This window comes from Humulus lupulus, chromosome 2 (assembly GCF_963169125.1).
Source record: "Humulus lupulus chromosome 2, drHumLupu1.1, whole genome shotgun sequence".
Taxonomy (NCBI): domain Eukaryota; kingdom Viridiplantae; phylum Streptophyta; class Magnoliopsida; order Rosales; family Cannabaceae; genus Humulus; species Humulus lupulus.
In genome coordinates, this window is record NC_084794.1 from 200,406,533 (window position 1) to 200,428,775 (window position 22,243).

Genomic DNA, 22,243 nt, shown 5'->3' on the forward strand with positions numbered 1-22,243 from the left:
CTACTAGCCTCGATTTGAAAGTCTCTAATTTCCCATCTACACCTCTTTTCTTCTTGTATATCCACTTACACCCTATGGGTCTGACATCTTCAGGTGGATCCATAAGTTCCCAAACAAAATTGGAATACATCGATTCCATTTCTTGGTTCATGGCTTCTTGCCATTTCTCCTTTTCAGGATCATCCATTGCCCCTTTAAAGGTTAATGGATCGTCCTTGTCTGTATCAAAAACAAGGACATTTTCTTCATGTTCGTAGCAAATAGGTTGTCTCACAATCCTCTCACTACGACGTTGCACCGGGGTTTCTTTTCCAGGAATCATGGTTTCCTCGGTTTTTCGTTTATTATTTAATGAGGAAGATGATTGTGATTGAATCTTATCAACTGTGAGTTCCTCCAATACTACCTTGCTCTGAGGTTTATAGTTATTGATGTAGTCATGTTCAAGGAATGTTGCATTAGTGGAAATAAATACCTTTTGATACTTGGGACTATAGAAATAACCACCTCTTGTCTTTGTAGCGTAGCCAAAAAAAATGCACACTTCCGAACTTGATTCAGGTTTCCCTGATTTAGGTCTAAAAACATGAGCAGGACAGTCCCAAATGCAGAAATGGTGCAAACTAGGGCTGTTTCCATTCCACAGTTCCAGTGGTGTTTTGCTAATGGTCTTAGATGGGAATAAATTTAAAATGTAAGTCGCCGTTTGAAGTGTGTCCCCATAATGAAAGAGGAAGTGAAGAGTAGCTTAACATAGACCTGACCATGTCCAACAAGGTCTTGTTCTTATTTCAGACACACCATTTTGCTGTGGCGTTCCTGGTGATGTGAGTTGGGATAACATACCATGCTCCCGAAAGAAATGTTTGAATTATAAATCCAAATATTCTCCACCTCGATCAGATTGAAGTGTCTTTTAAGAGTCTTACCTAACTACTTCTCAACCTCAGCTTTGAATTCTTGAAACTTACCAAAGGTTTCAGATTTCCTAAGCATTAAGTAAGTATGACCATATCTTGAGTAATCATCAATAAAAGTGATGAAGTACTCATACCCACCTCTTGCTTGTACATTGATTGGACCACAAACATCACTGTGTACAAGCTCCAAAGGTTCTTTGGCTCTATTGCCTTTCCCTGAAATGACGTTTGGTCATTTTTCCTTCTAGACAAGATTCACAAACCGGAAGAGTTCCGACTCTTAGTTCTCCCAAAGGTTAATCTTTTGTTAACTAGTTTTTCCTATCTAGACCTATATGACCAAGTCTAAGATGCCAAAGATATGTGTCATCCTAGTTTGAAACTTTTTGTATTTTGTTACTTTGCAGCATTGCTACTTTAAATAATTCTAAAGTATTGAGCATTCGTTCATTTGGTTTGAGCATATACAGTCTATTATTATGTTCTGCTTGACATATTTTGAAACCATTTTTTGAAATAACAATCGCATTATTACTAAAAGAAATATCAAAAAATTGTTCATGCAACATAGATAAAGAAACTAAATTTCTAGAAAATCCAGGAATAAAATAAATATTTTTCAAAACTAAATAATTGTTCCCAAAAATTAAACGGACTGTTCCCTTTGCTCTTGTTGAAACGAGCGCTCCACTTCCAACTCGCATGGTCACCTCGCCATCTACCAGCTCCCTTGATGACTCAAGTATCTGCATAGAAGAACAAACATGTTTAGCGGCTCCTGAATCTAAAACCTAGGATGACATATCGTCTTCCACTACACAAGCTTCAAGTACATGAAAATCATATTTACCTTTCTTTTTCAGTTCAGAGAGATACTTCTTACAGTTTCTCTTCCAGTGACATTCAACTCCACATTGGAAACATTTTCCTTTTGGTTCTTTCTTCTTGGAGTTATTGTCATTTTTGTTCTCCTTGGCTTTTGGTGTTTTCTTGCTTTTCTTTGACTTATTTCCCTTTCCTTTGTCCTTATCATTGTTCTTCTTTATCTTCTTGGATTTCTCCTCAGCGTTTGAAGGTTTCTCCTCTACCACATTTGCCTCAGTCTCTTTGGAAATGAATTTGTTAAGAGACGCAAATGTCTGTAGTTCATTCAATTGCTGGGTCATGTTGAATTCCAACTTATTCATAATACATTTGGTTGTGAACGCAGAAAAGGCAGGAGTGAGCAATTCTAGTATGATGCTTACTTGTGTACGCTCATCAATGATGGCCCCATGTATTTCTGCTTCATGCATTACATTAAACATGTGCAAGACATGTTCACATATAGAAACACATTTCTTCATCTTAGTAGTCATGTAGGTTCTAGTAGCCACATGTCTACTTTGATCAGATTGCTGTCCAAACATGGCCTGCAGAATCCATTATCTCAAATGTAGTTTCCATAGGTTCATGCTTTGTTCTCAGAACGTCATTCATGCGCACAAGCATGTAACACTTTGTCTTATTATTGGATTGAACCCAAGCATCATACTTGTCCCGAACATTCTTTGGGGCAGTGGCAGGGGGCTCTTCAGGACATTCCTCAATTAGGAAAAATTTGTGGTTCTCACATATTAACATAAGATTTAGATTTGCTTTCCATCTTATAAAATTATCACCATTAAGTTTTTCAAGTGATAGTAAGGCAGTTATTGGATTGCAACCATTCGACATTACTGAAATAAATAAAATACATTAATATTATCATTTATAAAAATAGCAATGTTTTGGAAAGTAAACATGATGCATGAATGCAAAAATTAAAACAAATAAATTAACATTTACTTTTCCACGATAAAACTACCCAACAAATAAAGTGTCGCCTTAGGGTCGATCAAGTTAAATTCAGATAGCTTATAAGACAATCTTATCTTTATAATTTAAAACTTAAAATAACTCTTTATTTTCTCTTTTAAATATAAAGTATCGCTGGTTTGGTCAAGATGAAATTATCCACCGCAAAAGCTTAATTGTATCTTTGTAAGTGTAACCCATTATTTCAGAATTCATGACTTAACTTAGAGAGTGCCACCTTAGGGTCGGTCAAGCCTAAAATATATCACTCCTTCCTATCTTTGCAAGAAGCCAACCTCGGTATTAATATGTCTAGAAACCTTCCTTAGGTGGACGGAAACAAAGCCGCCTCGATGCCCTATTCATATCTCACGGTGTTGTACTAATAATGGATACCGTAGGTCACATTGAGATGTTCACCTTCTCCCACTTACCATTTTAGATTAAATGTGTTATATTAAACTAATCAATTAATTCCAAATTAATTACTGGTTTATTAATAACCCTATGAACATAATTAATTACAAAATACATTTATAATTATAAAAAAGCATGTTTCTATAATTAATGTGATCTAGATAATTACCCATTACATTGATCTAACTTTACTAAAACGCTTTTTACATAAAGTTGGTTATCTTAAAGGCCTATAAAATTTATTTCCTTTATTATGGTGTGAGTGACCAAGTTTTAACTAATTTAATACTTAGTAGTTTACATGCAATTGGTTTCTCCAAAACAATTCATATAAACAAACAGGACAATCCTAAATAATCATGTTTCTAAAAGATACATGATTAATGAAAAACTATGTGCGGTTTCATGAATGGCATGTAATTAACTAATGTATGATCAAGTTATCCATCAAACATCAATGAAAATTTATTTAAATAAATATGATAAATAAACAATAAATAATGAACCGAGTACTATTGGGTAATTCTAAAATTAACAACCCCTGAAAAATTAGAAATAAAATTGCAATCTAAGTCTATGTAGCTTCCAAGATTCTCCAAGAATGTTCCTCCTCTCCTTTAGACTTTCTTGCTAATCTTTAGGAACTTTGTTATGCCTAACCTATTAATTAGAAACAAACTTTCTAATTAATTTATTTAATTAAAACAAACTTTTAATTAAATAACCATTTTTGTCATCTTTTTAATTTAGTTGAATTTAAATAAGTAAAGAATCAAATTCAAATAATTATTTAAAATGAATATATTAAAATATCTTAATCAATTAAAATATATTTTATTTTCTAATAAAATAAATTAAGATAATTAAAATTTTAAATTCAAACAATTTAAAAAATAATTAAATAATTTTTTTTTGCACAAAATTAGGAACTAGGGTTTGGGCACCAAGATTGGTGCCCTAGCCATCCTAGGGCCGACGACACCATTGAGCCTTAGGCTTGGCTACAGCAGGGGCTCGGCGCTAGGTGTTGGGTGCCCTACAGGGACGCACGCAGCAAGAGACCAGGGTGTTGGGGCACGCACGCGCAACTGGCGCGGCAGGGGCATGCCTGAGCGTATGCGCACGAGAGTAGGGGCTCAGGAGCCTAGGCGTGTGTGAGGGAGCAGGGGCTAGGGAGCCTGGGCGTGCGTGTGGGGTGTGCGTAGGGAGTAGCGGAGCTTGTGCGCGGCTAGGGCTCAGGCCTGTCCTTAGGCAGGTGCATGCGGCTGGGCTTTGGTCCTTCTCATCTCTTGTGTACATAATTTTTAAAATACATATTTCACAAAGAAAATTTACAAAAAACCTATGCCATTTATGGCTTATACAAGATCTACAAAAACAATAAAATTCTTAACCCAATTGCACCATATAATTAACGATTCATCATTCAACCATACATTCAAAAAACATATCCACCCATTCAATATACATATCCACATACATATAACAAATGCAAGAAATCCACACAGTATTTAATATATATATGTATAGATTGCTCTAGTACCAATTGTTGGTATTAAATGATCAAATCAAAGGTACACAGTGGAATATATCGATCCATTTAATTAATATTAATACCAGCTAGGATCATATACATATAAATATTAAATCACATACAAAACAGATCAGAGATTACCTCTTGTAGTCTATCAAGTGTCCTTGAATCTTTTTGTATAAAATCAATGATCTTCCAATCCAGCAATCTGAAAGCTCACACCTTGATCTTCCAGACCAATCCTCAAATACACAAGGACGTGTGTGGGCACGTAGGATTCAAAAGGTTGATTTATGTGACTCTCTAGATGTACTGAACACATGAGATCTACAAAGGCTTGACAAAGATAAAGTTTAGAATAGTTTTCAGGTTTTGAGAAAACTATCGCTTTAGAGAGAGAGAGAGAGAGACAGAGAGAGTTTATACTTTTATTCTCAAAAATAATAATAAATCTTATTCTAAAAGTCACCTACTATCACACTTATATAAAGATATTTAATCTAATTAGATAATCTTTATTTTATTAAAAATATGATTCAAATTAAAACTAATCAGATATTTATATTTAATTATTTATTTAAATCATATTTAAAAATAATAATTAAATAGCTGATTGAACAAAATTATTTGAAATTCAAAATCAAATCGCGGGGATAAATATCCCTGAGTTAGGCGCCACACACTGTGCTGCACAGTGTGTGTCACCCAACCTAATCAGGGTTTCCTTGTTTTTCTCATTTGTTTGTTTAATCAATCTTTAAGACAATATATTTATCCCAACATAAATATTAGTTAATACAAAATTAATTTTATCTTAAAATATCAATTTTAAATTAAATAAATAAATATCATTGTAAATAAGATATTTATTATTCTCTCCCTTCATATTAATCCAAATAAGATTAATATTAATTTTAACTATAGTTTTTCAAACAAAAAACTATATAGTTAAATAAATAATTAATTCAAAATTAATAAATTATCCATAATTATCATATAATTATTTCTTTTCCCTGGAAAATTAATTCATTTGCAATTTATTCATTTCTCTTTACATATCTTTCTTTTGACATCCTTGCCCTTGACAGTGTAGGACAGAGATGATCTGAGGATCATGAACCTATAATACGAAGCTCCAATAAATCAAATTATTAATTAAATTCTTTAATCTAATAATCTTATTTATTAATTCTATAATTACTCCATTATAAATATGGAGTTGCACTCTAAGTATTTATAGAATTATAGTTACAGAGTTTTCTCTTGTAGTCCATTGTTATAATCAATATATGTAGTTCTGTCATTCACTATTGATTCGATAATTAGAGATGGTCAAAATTACCATTTTACCCTTTTAATTACTTCTTGATCCTTAAGTACCATTAATTCACTAGCGAATAATTAATCTATAATCTGATTATAGATTTGAGCTCAATAACTATTCAGTTCTAGAATTAACCCTTAAGGAAACCAATATTCGTTTTGTTAGGAAAGCATGGATTCCATTATTTTAATTCATGTTCCCAGCCATTCATGATATTGAATCTCCAAAACAAAAGTCATTAGCCTCATTATTCTAAGAGACCTTAACGAGTGAATCAAAAGATCCATTAAACATAAATAGGAGTTCATGAATACTCAGAATTTAGACTGATCTACAAATGATCATCTATTTTGATAAAAATTAAATCTTTACGTCAAATGACAAGTTTATAAAGATAATTAATTCTCATCGGTCATCTCATATATAATCTCTATTATATACAACACATTTACTAAGATGTCTATCCACATCAGTAATTCGAATCTAGATTACTCGCATCTCGTATGCTTAGCAAACCATACTAGTAACCATTCATTAAAGATTTCTGATTGTGAAATATGTATATATGCAAGTGCACGCAATCGATTCAAGTAATATATGATAAGTAAAGTATCGTTCCCTCGAAGACTATCTTCCAAGTACCACTAATTGTTCTTTAAATTTCTATTTGGCATCTAAGAATTTGATTTTTGAATTTAATTTTAAATATGAAAATAATTTAAACAAAAACAACTAAATAAAAGATTTAAATCACTATGAAAAAGACCTAGGGTGTTAATTTCATCAAATTTTCATTCTACTAATTGTATTAATCAATTCTAGATTTCTTTCTTTCTATTCTAATAGCAGGTTAACATAAATCGATTCCTATTCTTTTTCAAGATATAAGATCTCAGTCTATATGCAGTTTTTCTACATCTCTGTGATAAACTTAAACATATAGAAGGCATTAAACATGGAAACCTAATTACTACACAAGCCATACAGGTAGTTTCGTCCAATATGCAACTTATGTCTATATAATGATAGCATATTCAATTCTCATCTTTCGAATTTTGAATCAAAATCATTAAATCAAGCAAATAGTGATCAAGTATTTACTAGCATTAAACACCCATTATATAGATTAGAATAGAGAAGAAAAAACAATAGAACATCATAATTCATATAGATAGAAATCCAAGTGACTACATTGAACCCTAGATAAAAATTGTTTAGTTCATATCAGACATGACTAAATCAACAAAATAATTATTAAAAAATATAAGATTTATAAACTTGAAGAAGAAATAAAAATATGAAACTGCAGAACTTTTAACCTAAGAACCACAATTAGTCTCTAAAAAACGTAATTAAAAACTGACCTAATGACTTAATTAAACCCTAAACACGAATTTATAGTAAAAAAATTAAAAGCTTATGAGTTTTTCCTTGTGCGGGCCGCGACTTGGCCTTTTCTGAGTCGTGGCCTGTGTCTATTTTAAGCCTTTTTCTTTTCGTATGATGGCTTCAGGCGCCGCGACTTAAGATTCTCAAGTCGCGGCTCGTGTCTGCATTTCCCCTTAGCTAGGCCTCTGTTTTCTCTTGAGTCACAACTTGTAAGCCCAAGTCGCAACACTAACTCTTTCCAGCAAACATAAGCGCCTCTGACTTCACCTCAAGTCGCGACTCATAAGTCCAAGTCGCAACTTTAATTAAAAAAAACTCTCAGATTTGATCGTTCAGCTCATCTCTTGATCAAAACCCGTCCTTTAAGCATCTTTGGTATCATTTTTAGTCTGATAACCACCAAAAGCCTCGTTTTCCCACCATTTAGCTTCTTTTTGCATTTTTCTCGTGATTCATCACACCAACCTACAACAAAGGCAAACAAAAGTGTAATCTTGCACAAAACGCACATAAACACCCAAGATTACCACAAAAACACTTTCTAAAATGACCCTAAAATGAAGTTATAAATTTCATACTTTCATATGTTCCTGACTATTTTATTCATTATATATGATCTCAATTCTCTCGTACTAATACAAGATCATATTATCATATTTGAATAGAGAATTTTCTTGATATTATTATATAATTAATTCAAACAATAATTATAACATTCAAAAATAATAAAATTATACTTTTATTTAAAACTAATAAAATGTTTTTACATGATTTTAGGGCATCAATCATAACACCCAGCTTGATCCTTAATACCGTTATTCGTTTTTCCCTTTGGCAGTTACTGTAATTAGTACAGTGTACTCGGATTAAACTATGTCATATATTTATAGCTAATATTCTATAATAGTTGCACTCAATAATTTCCTAGAGACTCTATACATTAGCCTCTTATACACTTCATAGTGTATAAGGTCGGGTTTTCTTTTCAATCTTTAAGTTATTGTAAGAAAATCGGTCTCATAGTGAAATGCTCTCAATGCCGTGTGTTTTAATATTTCTTCAAGAAAGAAATATCTTATTTGATCATTTGGTACTCTAGTCTTAGGAAAAGGAGTTAACAAAATGAGAAATTATAGTAAATGACCCAAAATAATAGCATTAAGAAGATAATGTCATCATTTTTAAAATTGTAGAGAAATGACCATTTTACATTGTTGATTACCTAAATTGTCATTTTTTATAATTGTTTTTATTTATTTAGGAGCGTATGTCTTTAATATAGTGGTATATGTATATTAGCTTTGTTTAATTAGTTTTTATTTTAAAGTTATATTGATTTTTTAAGTTTTTTTTGGGTTGTTAGTATAATATTTTTCAACTAGCGTATATGTTTTTTGTGGTATGGTATATCAATTTTTTTTTATGATATTTAGTTTCTATCTTATTAGACATAATGGTAGTATATAATTTTGTATTATGATATATACATTTTAATGGTAGTATATAATTTTGTTAGTATAGTATATACATTTTTTAGTAATAATTTTTGAAAGTTTTGTTGGTATATTATTTTTCAACTCAGTATATGTATTTTGTGGTATGGTATATCATTCAACAACCCATAAAAAACGAAAAAAAAAATCAAAATAACTTTAAAATAAAAACTAATTAAATAAAACTAATACACATATACCATAATATTAAAATATTTAGAACAAAATAGTAATTTGCTATAGGGCATATTTGGTAATATGTAATATTAAAAAGATAATTATGCTATTTTACTACAAAATTAAAAATATGGACATTTACTTACTTTCACATATTATTATGGGTCATTTTGCACCAAGCCCCTAACAAAATCACATCTTTAGAAAAATACCATAATTTTCGTCATTTTATGAAGTTCACTATTTCCTTTCATAATACCAAAATAATCATTTTAGACTCTTTAATTATTATTATTATTATTGAAAAGTCACCCTTTGTTTATAAAGATCATTTTTAACCTAAACTTCTATTTTCACCAAGTTTAATGGTAATCTAAAACCTCTTTTGTGGTATTTTTGAAAAGAATGAAAATTGGACCTTTAAATTATTAAAATGGTAAAACTCATATTTTATTTTTCACAAACTGATTTTAGATTGGCTTAACATTCAAATCCTTAGTTACTTTTATAAAAAGAACCATTTTCCAATTTCATAAATTTTACTTTACTTCTTTATTTAAAGTGATAAAAATTCATTTTTAAACATTTGCCATATGTTGATTTTTTGGCCAAAGCTCTTGAACTTTCGTCCACTTATTATTTTTCATAAGGATGGGAACTAGGCAAAAATCTCGCATCAAAACTCGTTTTAGGATAGGAGAACTAACTAACCAAAAATCAATTTTCGTTATGATCTAAAATTACTACTTATTAAATTTTAGGGAAAATTTAGAAAAACAATTTCTCTTAAACCGTGACATAGTTTTCTCTTAACTTTTATAGGGCTCTTGATACATATCTTAACTAATTTTCTTCAAAATTTCATAATTTTTGGAATAGTAAAACCCATTTAAATAATTAAAGAAATCTAGGCAATGCTTGCTGCCTAGAAGTTTTTTCCAGATTTTAGGGAAACTTTGAACATTTGTTTCTCTTAAACCATAACATATTTTCCTCTAAAATTTTACAGAGACTTTTATACATGTATCAACTAACATCCTACTAAATTTCATAACTTTATATTAGTAAAACCCATTCAAAAGATAAATAAATCTAAGCAGTGCATGCTGCCCAGAAATTTTCTAGATTTGCATCATAATGCCAAAAAGTGCATAACTTGGGCTTAAAAATACATTTATGTGATTTTCCAAAGTCTAACATCAAGTAATCACATAGAAATACACAACTACATAAATTATTTTCATAAACAGAGGCATTAGGGTGTGATATGACCCGTTGGAAGCCAGACCACGAATTTTGGCTGCATGCATTCTTACTCACATAACCACAACAAGCATTTCTAGCATAAAACGCTAGCCACATGCATGCATGCAATTCATTATATCACACAACCTCAATCATAAGCATAAAAATAATCTCAAAAACCATTGAAATACCCTATACAACCAGATCTACAAGAATCACCACAAAACTTAAGGAAAACAACCATAGATTCTATATTTTGAAGCCCTTGCTTGGAGATGTATTCCTTAGCTCTTCAAAAGATTTTCCTTGGTGCTCTAAACTCTCAAAATCGAGCCCCAAGCCCCACATGCAGATTTTTAAGAACAGATTAGGGTAGGAAGAAAACTAGATGAGGGACAAGAACATGCAAGCTTACAAAATCTCTTACCTTACTTGCTTTGATCACAAATGGCACTCAACTTTGAGATCCAACTTGTAAATGCTTCCCTTGAATCCTAGAACATAAGAACAAAGCCATGCATGGATTTTAGATCCCATGCATGCATAAGGAACCCTAGGGTTTTGGGTTTGAAAGAGAAGAAAGGGAAAAATGCACAAAGGGAAACATTGCACTTACTTGAGAGAAGGAGGTTTCTTCTTGAAGCTTTTCTTTCCAATGGAGAAGAGGAGTTCTAGCTCTCTTAGGGTTTAATTGTGTGCAACAATGGAGGAGATTGAGAGGTGTATTTCAGTTTTGGAGAGAGAGAGTATATATATATATATATTTTTTTTTTTTGAGAAATGATTAGTTTTAGCTTGTGTAAAAAAGGTAAGAGACTTTTCTCATTCCCTAGCATTTGAGGTATGTGACCTAGCTTATGAGAGTCTTAGGGACCCTACCCCTAGGCTATGCCGCCCCCTTCTCTCTCTCTTCCCCTTTGAATTTACCTTTTTGCCCTTGCTTAAGTTACCTCACACATAAAGAACTCAAGGGCCCTATGGTAATTTTATGCTTTTAATTTCTCCCTTAATTTTAACATATAGTTTTTAAACTTTCAAGCATAACATTAATTGAATAATTTGTGACCAAAAATAATATTTGTCACACTATCAAAGATTTTTTGTCAATTTATCACATATTGACCAAAATGACCTTAATGACCCGAGCAAGAAATTTTCATTCTCAAGCCCGGTTGATTAGAATTCAAACCTCAATCAATTCTCTTAAAAGTTATTGGCTCAACAATAAATTCCAATTGCCAAAAAAATAATATTTTCATGTCATAGTATTTCCTATTTTATTTAATTCGAGATTTTTCTTCCATTAGGGTTTACCCCTTGGTCCGAGACAAATATTTCTTTGCATAAAACTAGACCATTTACCGGAACATCACAACGGCTATAAAAATTCATGAATTATTACAAATTCATATAATATCATTTATCAAAATAATATTCTACATAATTATTCACCGGCTCGACCCGGCTACTAACGTGTATTCAAAACACGGAATGTCACAATAAAGGGCATGGGATTTTTGTAAATTTTATTTTTGAAATATGTATTTTAAAAATTTGTACACAAAGAAGAGAAAGGACCTGAGCTTATGGCATGAGCCCTAGCCGTACGCACCAGGCCTAGGCGCACGGCCACCTGCGCCACTGCCCAGCCCCGCGGTTCCCCGCGCACCTGCAACCCAACACCACGGCTCCCTGCACACCCGCACCCTCCGCACCTGCAACCAGCCCGAACCACTTGTGCAGCCACCAATTCGAGCTCTTGGCTCCCATGGTGTCGCCGACCCTAGTGGTCTAGGGCACCAATCTTTGTGCCCAAAGTCAGATCTTATTTTTGTGCAATTAATGTTTTATTTAATTAATTTTTAAATTGTTTGAATTTAAAGTTTAATTATCTTATTTTATTTTTATTAGAAAAATAAAATATCTTTTAGTTGGTTAAGATTTTATCTTATGTTTAAATGATTATTTGAATTTGATTATTTAATTATGTAAATTCTACTAAATTAAAAAGATGACAAAATGGTTATTTAATTAAAAGTTAGTTTTAATTAAATAAATTAATTGGAAAGTTAGTTTCTAATTAATTAGTTGGCCTAACAAATTCCTAAAGATTAGTAAGAATGCCTAAAAGAGAGGAGAAACATTCTTGGAGTCTTGAAAACAAATTAAAGGCTATTTTGATATTTTATTTCTACTTATTCAAAGGTTGTAAATTTAGAAATGTCAAATAGTACTCGGTTCATCATTTATTTTTTATTTATTAATTGTATTTATTTAAATAAATGTTAATTAATGTTTGATTGATAACATGACCATGTATTGGTGATTGAATAGGTATCCAGGCTTGGAAAAGTGAGTTTGGCAAAATTGGATTTTGAGCCGCGGCACTCATCCTTAAGAGCTGCGGTGTCATTTTAAACAGAGAGGGGAAAAATTTTCTGGGTGCATAAGAGTCTCGGCGCTGGAATTTGAGCCTCAGCGTTAAAAAAAGTTATTTTGAGCCGCGACGCTCACCTTTAGAGCCGTAGTGCCTGGTGAAAGCAGAGAGATCCTAACTTTCCCATTCGAAGTAGAGTTGCGGCGCGTACTTCTTGAGTCATGAAGCTCTTTTCTATGGACGTAAAGAAAGTGCATTTTAGCAAGGGAAGAAGCAGGATTTTGCGCAGAACATTTTGGGACACTTTATAAACCACATATATTCCGACTTTAGGGACTCTTAAACCTTAGAACACTGAAAGTTACACTTTGTGGAGGCTAAATATTGAAAAATAAAGATTGAACCATTGTTTTATGCACTTCTTCTTCTTAATTTCCGCAATAATGATGTTTAAACTTAATTCTGGATTTCTTTATTTGTAGCATGAACTAATTTATGTAATAGGGTATTAATGGATGCTTCTTGAAACTCTATGATTATCTAATGCAATTTCTATGAATTCCCTTTCAATATTGTGATTTATTCAATTCTTGTTTAATGCTTGTGATTCATTGGCCTCGGCCAATTACATGATTTATATGATTTTAACCTAAAATATGAAAAATGAGGGTTAGTTATGCTTTAGTTGAATAATCACAAATTTGATATAAGATGAGAGGACTTGTATGGTTTCTGTAGATTATGGATTGTATGCTTAATGCCTATGATATGTTTAATTTACCACAGAGATGTAGGAAGTTTACATATAGTAGAGAGTGATATGCCCTAATAAGAATATAATTTGTAATTGTAAATCTGCTATCACAATAAAGAAAGGAATTCTGGAATTTGCGTTAGAGATGCATAAAGTGAAAAGTTGATGAAATTAATTGCCTTATATTTAATCCATTGAGTAATTCTTTAAACTTGTTTTGAGTTTTTCTAGTTTCTTGAAGTTAATTGCATTTTACTTAGTTAAATGCTTTCTGCAACTTTCTTTTCATTAGAGCAATTAGAAATAATAGTTTATTTTTGGTACTTAGTAAACAATCCTTGTTGGTTTGACACTTTACTTTCATTATATTACTTGGTTAACGATTGCGTATACTTGCATATTGGATTTTTCACAACAAGTTTTTGGCACCGTTGCCAGGGACTGTGTTATTAATATCAATAAAGTTAATTGTTATTCTAAATTGGTTTTTATTTAACAATTTTTCTAACTTGGTTTGTTTCTCAATTTTCTTATTCTGGAAACAAGTTCAGTTTATGTGACGTCAAGGTGTTGCAATACTAGTGTCTGTTGATCTTGAGATTGAGAAGACTTGCAAGGAGAATCGTAAGAAGAAAAAGTTGGAAGATAAGAATACCATGGCTTTGAATCAAGGAAATCAGGGGAATGAAGCTATTGGGAAAATAATTTTGACGGACTATGTTCTCCCTATTGTCTCAGGAGTGCAAGATTGCATTAGAACTCCAGTTGTTGTCGCTAACAATTTTGAAATTAAACCGGAAATTCTAACGATGGTGCAGAATTTTGTTCAGTTTGGGGGTTTGCCTACAGAAGATCTTAATCTGCATGTCACTAACTTTCTGGAATTGGGTGATACCTTCAAGATGAATGGGGTGACATATGATGCAGTCAGACTCTGATTATTTCCATTTTCCCTAAGAGACTGAGCCAATAGTTGGTTAATTTTGCTGCAAGCCAAATCGATCACTACATGGGAGGAGCTAGCTCAAAAGTTTCTTGTCAAGTTTTTACCTCTAGCAAAGGTTGCAAATTTGAGAGGTGAAATTAATAATTTCCATCAAAATGACAGGGAGTCTTTATATGATTCTTGGGAATGCTTTAAGGAGATATTAAGGAAGTCTCCCCACCATGTAATTGAGAAGTGGATGCTGGTCCGCAACTTTTATAATGGTTTGTGTGGTACTATTCGCACAATCATAGATGCAGCAACAGGTGGTGCTTTCATGAGCAAGAGTGGTAATGAAGCTTATGAGCTACTAGAGGAAATGGCTATGAGAAATTACCAATGGCCTACTGAGCAAGAGAACACAAAGAAGGTAACTGGGGTACTTGAATTGGATGTCATCTCTATGCTTACAGCTTAAGTGGCATCTTTGACAAAGCAGTTACAACAGAATAATATTTCAGCTCGGGCTATGAAACTGAAAAATGTATGTGAAATGTGTGGGAGTGCTCATCCACTTAATCAGTGTCCTGTAATGGATATGAATAACTTCCTATGGAGCAAGTTCAAGCCATAAGAAATTTTACAAGACCACCCAACAACCTTTACTCAATGTCCTTCGATCAAGGGTGGCAGAATCACCCTAACTTCTCTTGGAAAAATAATCAAGGAGTTCAGCAGCTTTTCCAGCAGAACTAGCAACCATTCCAACAGCCTCCTCTTGGATTTCATCAGTCATAGGCGAGACCATCACAGCAGCAACCTCTGATGAGGAAACCTGAAGTTCGGTCTAACATTTTGAATAAATTTATGATTGAAACAAGGGCATCTATTATAAAATTTAAGACTCAGAATGGTGAGCTGGCTAGTTTAATGACAAACAGAGCTCAAGGGGAATTACCTAGTTCTACTGTAGTGAATCCTAAAGAACAATGCCAATATATTACCTTGAGAAGTGGGACACAATATTCAGGACGTTGAGCAGAGCAGTCAGTTGAGAAGACTCAAGATCAATAGGCACCGAGCACAGTGGAAAAGAAGACCAATGAAGAGAGGGGTACTAAAGACAAATCAGAAAGAACAGTGGCACCTCCAGTGAGTATAGAGCATCACGTCGAGGTTCTTTTCCCACAGAGGCTCTGTAAGAACAATCTTTATAAGCAGTTTGCAAAGTCCCTTGAAATATATAAGAAATTGCATATCAATATCCCCTTAGAGGCTATGGATCAAATGCCTAGCTATGTCAAGTTCATGAAGGAGATATTATCAAAGAAATGTAAGATGGTGATTATGAGACAGTGGCATCAACAGAGTGCAGTGATATCTTTCAAAGAAAGCTTCCACAAAAATTTAGAGATCCAGGGAGCTTTATTATACCTTGTACTATTAGGAACATTGACTGTAAGCAAGCCTTGTGTGATCTGAGGGATAGTATTAACTTGACATCGCTATTAGTTTTATACAGACTTGGGTTAGAAGAGGCAAGGCCTACTAAAGTTACCCTTCAGTTGGCGGATCGTTTTGTTAAGCATCCACAGGGTATCATTGAACATGTGTTGGTAAAGGTAGATAGGTTAATTTTTCCTACCAGCTTTATTATACTTGACATGGAAGAGGATGCAAATGTGTCTATTATTTTTGGAAGGCCCTTCTTAGCTACGGGGTAAGCACTGATTGATGTTCAAAAGGGAGAGCTTCGGTTGAGAGTTCAAGGAGATGAAGTGGTTTCAATGTATTCAATGCCATGAAAGTAGTTGACGATCCTCTCGAGTTGAGCCTAACCAAGTGTGATGTGAGTGAAGAAAATAGTGATGAGGCTATGGGTTATTTGCACTAGATAAATACTAATGGGCATTTGAACAGAAAAAAAAGATTGAAGAGTTAGGAAAGGGGCCAAAAAGATCATTGCCTTCTATTGAGAAGCCTCTAGTTCTAGACTTAAAGTCACTGCCTAACCATCTGAAATATGCTTATCTTGGAGACAATGAAACTCTACTGATGATTGTGTCTTCATCTTTGTCTATTGGCTGTTGGTTAAAAATGAAAATAATTAACTTATTTTAACATGTAGAGTGGCTGGTTGGAGGATTTTTATTGAGTGTCGGAAGTTGAACAAGGCTACTCGAAAAGAGCATTTCCGTTGCCTTTCATTGATCAGATGTTGGATAGGTTGGCGGGCTACAATTACTACTGCTTTTGGATGGTTATTTTGGGTACCACCAAATAGCTATTGCACCAGAAGATCAAGAAAAAGACGACATTTACTTGTCCTTATGGTACATTTGCTTTCAGAAGAATGCCATTTGGGGTGTGTAATGCGCCAGCGATATTTTCAGAGGTGTATGATGGCTATTTTCTCTTATATGGTGGAAAAGAACATAGAGGTTTTCATGTATGACTTCTCAGTTTTTGGGTCGTCTTTTGATAACTGTTTGGCAAACTTAGAGTTGGTTCTGAAAAGGTGTGAAGAGTCTAACTTGGTGCTAAATTGGGAGAAGTGCCACTTGATGGTAAATAAGGGTATCATTCTTGGGCAAAAAATTTCAAGCAGGAGCATTGAGCTAGATCGAGCCAAGATTCTAAAATTGAGAATCTACCGCCCTCGGTTTCAATTAAGGGAGTTCAGAGTTTTCTTGGTCATGCAGGCTTTTATAGACGGTTCATCAAGGATTTTTCCAATGTTTCAAAGCCCATGTCAGCTCTTTTAATGAATGGTGTGTCATTTTACTTTAATGAAGAGTGCCTACATGCTTTTAAGGTGCACCAAATTGGGACTACCTTTTGAGCTTATGTGTGATGCCAGTGACTATGCAGTGGGAGTAATGTTGGGACAAAGAGTTGACAAGGTATTTCGTACCATTTACTATGCTAGTAGGACCTTGAATGACGCTTAGTTGAATTATGCCAATACAGAGAAGGAATTTTTGGCCATAGTCCTCGCTTTCGATAAATTCAGATCGTATCTCATTGGGAATAACGTAGTTGTCTACACTAATCACTCTGCAATCAAACACCTTATGACCAAAAAGGATGCCAATCCTAGGTTGATTCGATGGGTTTTATTGCTGCAAGAGTTTGATGTGGAAAACAAAGATAAAAAGGGATAGAAAACGTGGTTGCTAATCATTTGTCTAGACTTAAAGTAGAAGAGAGCCCAAGCATTAAAGAATTCTAGATCAATGACGATTTCTTTGATGAGCAATTGTTTACAATGACTGATACTCTCATGGTGCCTTGGTATGCATATTATGTTAATTTCTTAGCTAATAACATTGTACCTTCTGAATTATCTAGATAGCAACTTAAGAAATTATATTCGGAGGTGAAGCAGTACTATTGGGAGGAACCCATTCTCCACAAGCAATGTGTCAATCAGATTATTCATCGTTGTGTGCCAGAGGAAGAGATTCTATATTAACTCACTACCATACTCTTCAATGTGTTGGTCATTTTGGGGGTTCAAGGACAGATGCTAAGGTATTACAATGTGGATTCTATTGTCCAACTTTGTTTAATGATGCTCACGCATTTGTGAAGCCATGTGATCGATACCAGAGAACCGATAATATTTCAAGAAGGAATGAGATGCCTTTGACAGTTATTTTGGAACTGGAATTATTTGAAGTATGGGGAATTGATTTCATGTGCCCTTTTCTGTCATTGCATAATAATAAGTAGATATTTCTTGATATGGACTATGTTTCTAAATGGGTGGAAGCAGCAGCGACTCCTACAAATGATGGTAAGGTGGCTCTTAATTTTCTCCACAAGCATATATTCACTGGATTTGGAACTCCCCAAGCTATTCTAAGTGATGAAGGGAGTCATTTTTGCAACAAAATATTTGTTTCCTTGTGTGCTAGATATGGAGTTTGTCAAAGAACCGCTTTGGCTTATCATCCTCAATCGAATGGTCAAGCTGAAATTTCTAATAGAGTAGTCAAAAGCATACTTGAAAAGACAGTGAATAGCTCAAGGAAACATTGGTCCAAGAAATTTGACAATGCACTTTGGGCCTATCGAACCGCATTCAAAACCCACATTGGTATGTCACCTTATAGGATAGTTTTTGGAAAAGTGTGCCACTTACCTATTGAGCTAGAGCATCGGGCCTTTTAGGCTATGAAGAAGTTAAACATGGACATGAATGTCACTGATTAGAAAAGGTTGCTACAATTGAATGAATTAGAAGAATTCAGACCTATGAGAATGCAAAGATTTATAAGGAGCACACTAAGGCATGGCATAACAAGAACCTTGTTCTAAAGGAGTTTCAACCAAGGCAATAGGTTCTCTTATTCAATTCAAGGTTAAAGTTGTTTCCAGGAAATGTCAAATCAAGATGGTTGGGTCCCTATATAGTTGTGAGAGTTTTTCCCTATGGTGCAGTAGAGGTGCATAGTGAAAAGACTGGTAATTTCAAAGTAAATTGGCAACATTTGAAGCCATACTTGGGTGGTCCATACAATCAAGCCAATTTCGTCATCCTCTGGGCGCAAATCTGAAAAGGAGTTCAGTTTCCGACGAAATGATGTTAACGATAGCGACATCGGGAGGCATCCCAATATTTTATTTCATTGTTATTTTAATTTGGATTTATGAACTATTTTAACTGCTTTTGTTTTAATTTTCTTTTTGACATTTTAGTTTAGGTTTGTAATTTTGTAAAAGCATGGAAATCATGAGCCACGACCCTCTACTACAGAGTCACGTCCTTGAGGAGGTTAGAGAACTGGGGGTTTTTAAGGCTACATTTAGGGCCACGACGCCCACTATTTGAGCCGCAGCGCAATGGGATTGCAGAGACATTGATTTTTTTAGATGTATTGAAGCGCTAAGGCGCCTAAACGGGAGTCACGACACCTGGAACGAGAGAATTCTGAATTTTGAAAATAGAGCTGCGACGCCCCATGCACTGCGTCGCGACGCTACTTCAAGGATAGGTTTTAAAAACCCATTTTTTCCTCAAATTTTTCACCACCCTTCTTTTCTCTTCATCTTCTTTCTCCACCTACACCACTCCTACCCCAGTTCCTTCAAATCCACCACTAAAATCTTCCATAAACCACTATTTTCTCCATTAATTTCCTTCCCACTCTCTTCAAATCCTTCATTTCAACCCCACATTTCAAATCCTAAAATTTGTAATCCTGAAAAAGCCTCCACAGGTCATTGAAATTTCTGAAAGATTGGACATAGTCAAGCACTCCAAGTGGGATTCTCATTCAAGTGAGTAATTCCAATAAAATCGTTGTTTGCTTTGAATTTTTATGCTATAGAAGTGGAGACAAAGACTTTTTGTAGAATTTTCTGTGGAGATTGGTTGTGGTTAACATTGTTGGGGTTCTATTGTGTGGATTGGAGCTAAATTATACTGTTTTGGGCCACTGAAAAATAAGGGGAGGTGTTGCCGAATTTTCGATAGGAAATTTTAGTCATTTTGAAGATCATCATGCCTTCAAGAAGAACAACATCTAGGACATCGTCCTCTAGGGGCCCGCCAAATCTGTAGGCTAATTATGATAATAAGAGGTTTGTCAGCAAAAAGGCTCAAGATAGATATAACAGATTTTGTGCCCGATCATTGGTTCCAGAAAGGGGTATGGAAATTGAAAATGAACCCTAGAGGACCCGGTGTATGAGCCTATAAGGGCCATTATTATGCAAAGACAATGGATAGACAATGTGAAAAATATTGGAGAAGCCGGTGTTTTATGCAAACTACCGTGAGTAGACAAACCAAAACTGTTTTGTGAGGGGAAAGCAGGTGTCGATAGGGTCAGTCTCTTTCAATTATTTGTATGAGGCTCCGAGTTAACCCGTAGAAGAGGATGAGTTTAATGTTTTTGCCAAGTCTGAAATCAATTATGTTGAGGTGGTGGAGACTGTGGCCTATCCTGGGGCACACTTCACATATTCACAGGACGTGCTGAAATGCATGTATCTGTGTCAAATTAATAATGTGGCTCATGCTTGGATGTACTTTGTGAGTGCTCACTTGATCCTTTCAACGCATCTTTCTAATATTTCAATGGATCATGCTTAGATGTACCCGTAATAGTATCACTTTTACTTGTCGCCTTACCACTACTAGAGGCTTGGGGCACAGATCTTGTATCACTGATTTGGGTTATACCTATGGAGTGCCAACACTTAATAGTGATATTAAGGGGAGGATCTAACCCCCGATCACTAGGATCATAGTCAATAAGTATCCCACTCCTACACCTGTGCCCAAGGCTGGCGAGTGATGGCCAAGGGTACGTCAAAGAAGAGATGAAGATGGAGAAGAGAATGTTGTCCAAGATGATGAGAATGAAGATGAGCCAATGCATGAAGATACTCCGCTGGAAATAGGTGGTCCCATTGACCCTTATACTTAGTACACTCACAATCAGTTGAATTACATGATTCAACAAAACAATCACATGAAAAACTATTGGGGCCAATGGAGTGATATGAGTATAACCATGTGGATCATCTAAACACTTTGGTTCACCGTTGGACTTTGAATGACGAGGAGAAGCACTATTCTCGGTACCCGCCAGAGTTTCATCCATACCAGCTTCCTCCGCCCCTGCCTCCATATTGATGTTGTGTCGCAGTTTGGGTAAGTCTTCTTTCCTTTTATTTTATTTTTGTCACATTAAGGGCAATGTGTCATTTAAGTTTGGGGACGGGGGGGAGTTTTTTTTGTTTGTTTGTCTAGTTTTTTAGTTGTATTTGTTTTGATGTTTTGTGTTAGATTTGTAGTGAGTCAAGTTGTAATCTGAGTTGATGATACTAAATGCCATGCTATATGAGTGATGATTTGGAAATTGTAGTAAATCTGTGTGCTTAGTGAGATTATTTTTTTGATTAGCTTTGATTTAAAAGCATAATGACATTTGAGCCATGATTTATAAATTTCTTGCAATTGTGTATTCTATGGATGTTGAATTGGGAATGTGAACTATTGAATGGTAAATATTTTAGAATTTGCATCACTTGCTGCTTGAGACGAAATCATAGAAAATTCATGTTTAGAAAAATGATTTAGACATTTTGTTTGGAACGTTTGAACTTTTCAAGCCAACCATGTAAAAATTTATAACCCTCGTACCCTATTTTGAACCTAAGGCGATACCATTTGATCTTACACAATTTTTTTCCTTAATCAACCCTATAAATGTTTCCATTCCCTTAAACTAATTAATAAGCATATAAATTTATTTTGGGAATCTATAATGGGGTTAATGGTGAGCATTGTGTTGAGAGAAAAGGTGTAATTATCTATTAAAAAAAAGATAAAAAGAAAAAGAAGAAAAAAAAATTGTCATTAAGGTTTGCACTCCCTTGGGTCATAACCATGAATATAAATAAGTTTGGAGGAGTGCCACTGCTAAAAGAAAAAATGGAAAGAAAAAAATGATGATGACTTTCCTTTTCTCAATCTCAAAGGAAATGGGGTGTTGGGTTTGTTATGCTGTCATAATGGGTTGTTTGGTTTATATGCTTGTGGTTTGGTTGAGCTTAACTGACTATCTCATCTACATGTACCTAAGTCGTCCATTACAAGCCACAAAGCCCTATTGATTCTTGAGCATGTGTTGCATATATTAGTGGAGACTAGTGAGCTATGCAAGCATATGAAGTACTCTATTTTGATGGAAGTGATTTGGTGAGATTTGACATGTATAGGGTATTTTAAGTGTGTTATTTATCGATCATAGCTAATTTAGCATAATTAAGGATCATAGTTGACTGTTGAAGTGATTTGCTAAAAATCTGGAATTAACTAACTTTTAAAAATTCT

General features: G+C 34.1%; 1 non-coding gene across 1 annotated transcript; it reads right to left on the minus strand.

Annotated features, from left to right (window-relative positions):
• Positions 1-14,533: 14,533 nt before the first annotated feature.
• Positions 14,534-14,640, minus strand: LOC133820285 (small nucleolar RNA R71). Its single transcript, XR_009886705.1, has one exon. It is a non-coding gene; the product is annotated as a small nucleolar RNA R71 (small nucleolar RNA).
• Positions 14,641-22,243: the final 7,603 nt, after the last annotated feature.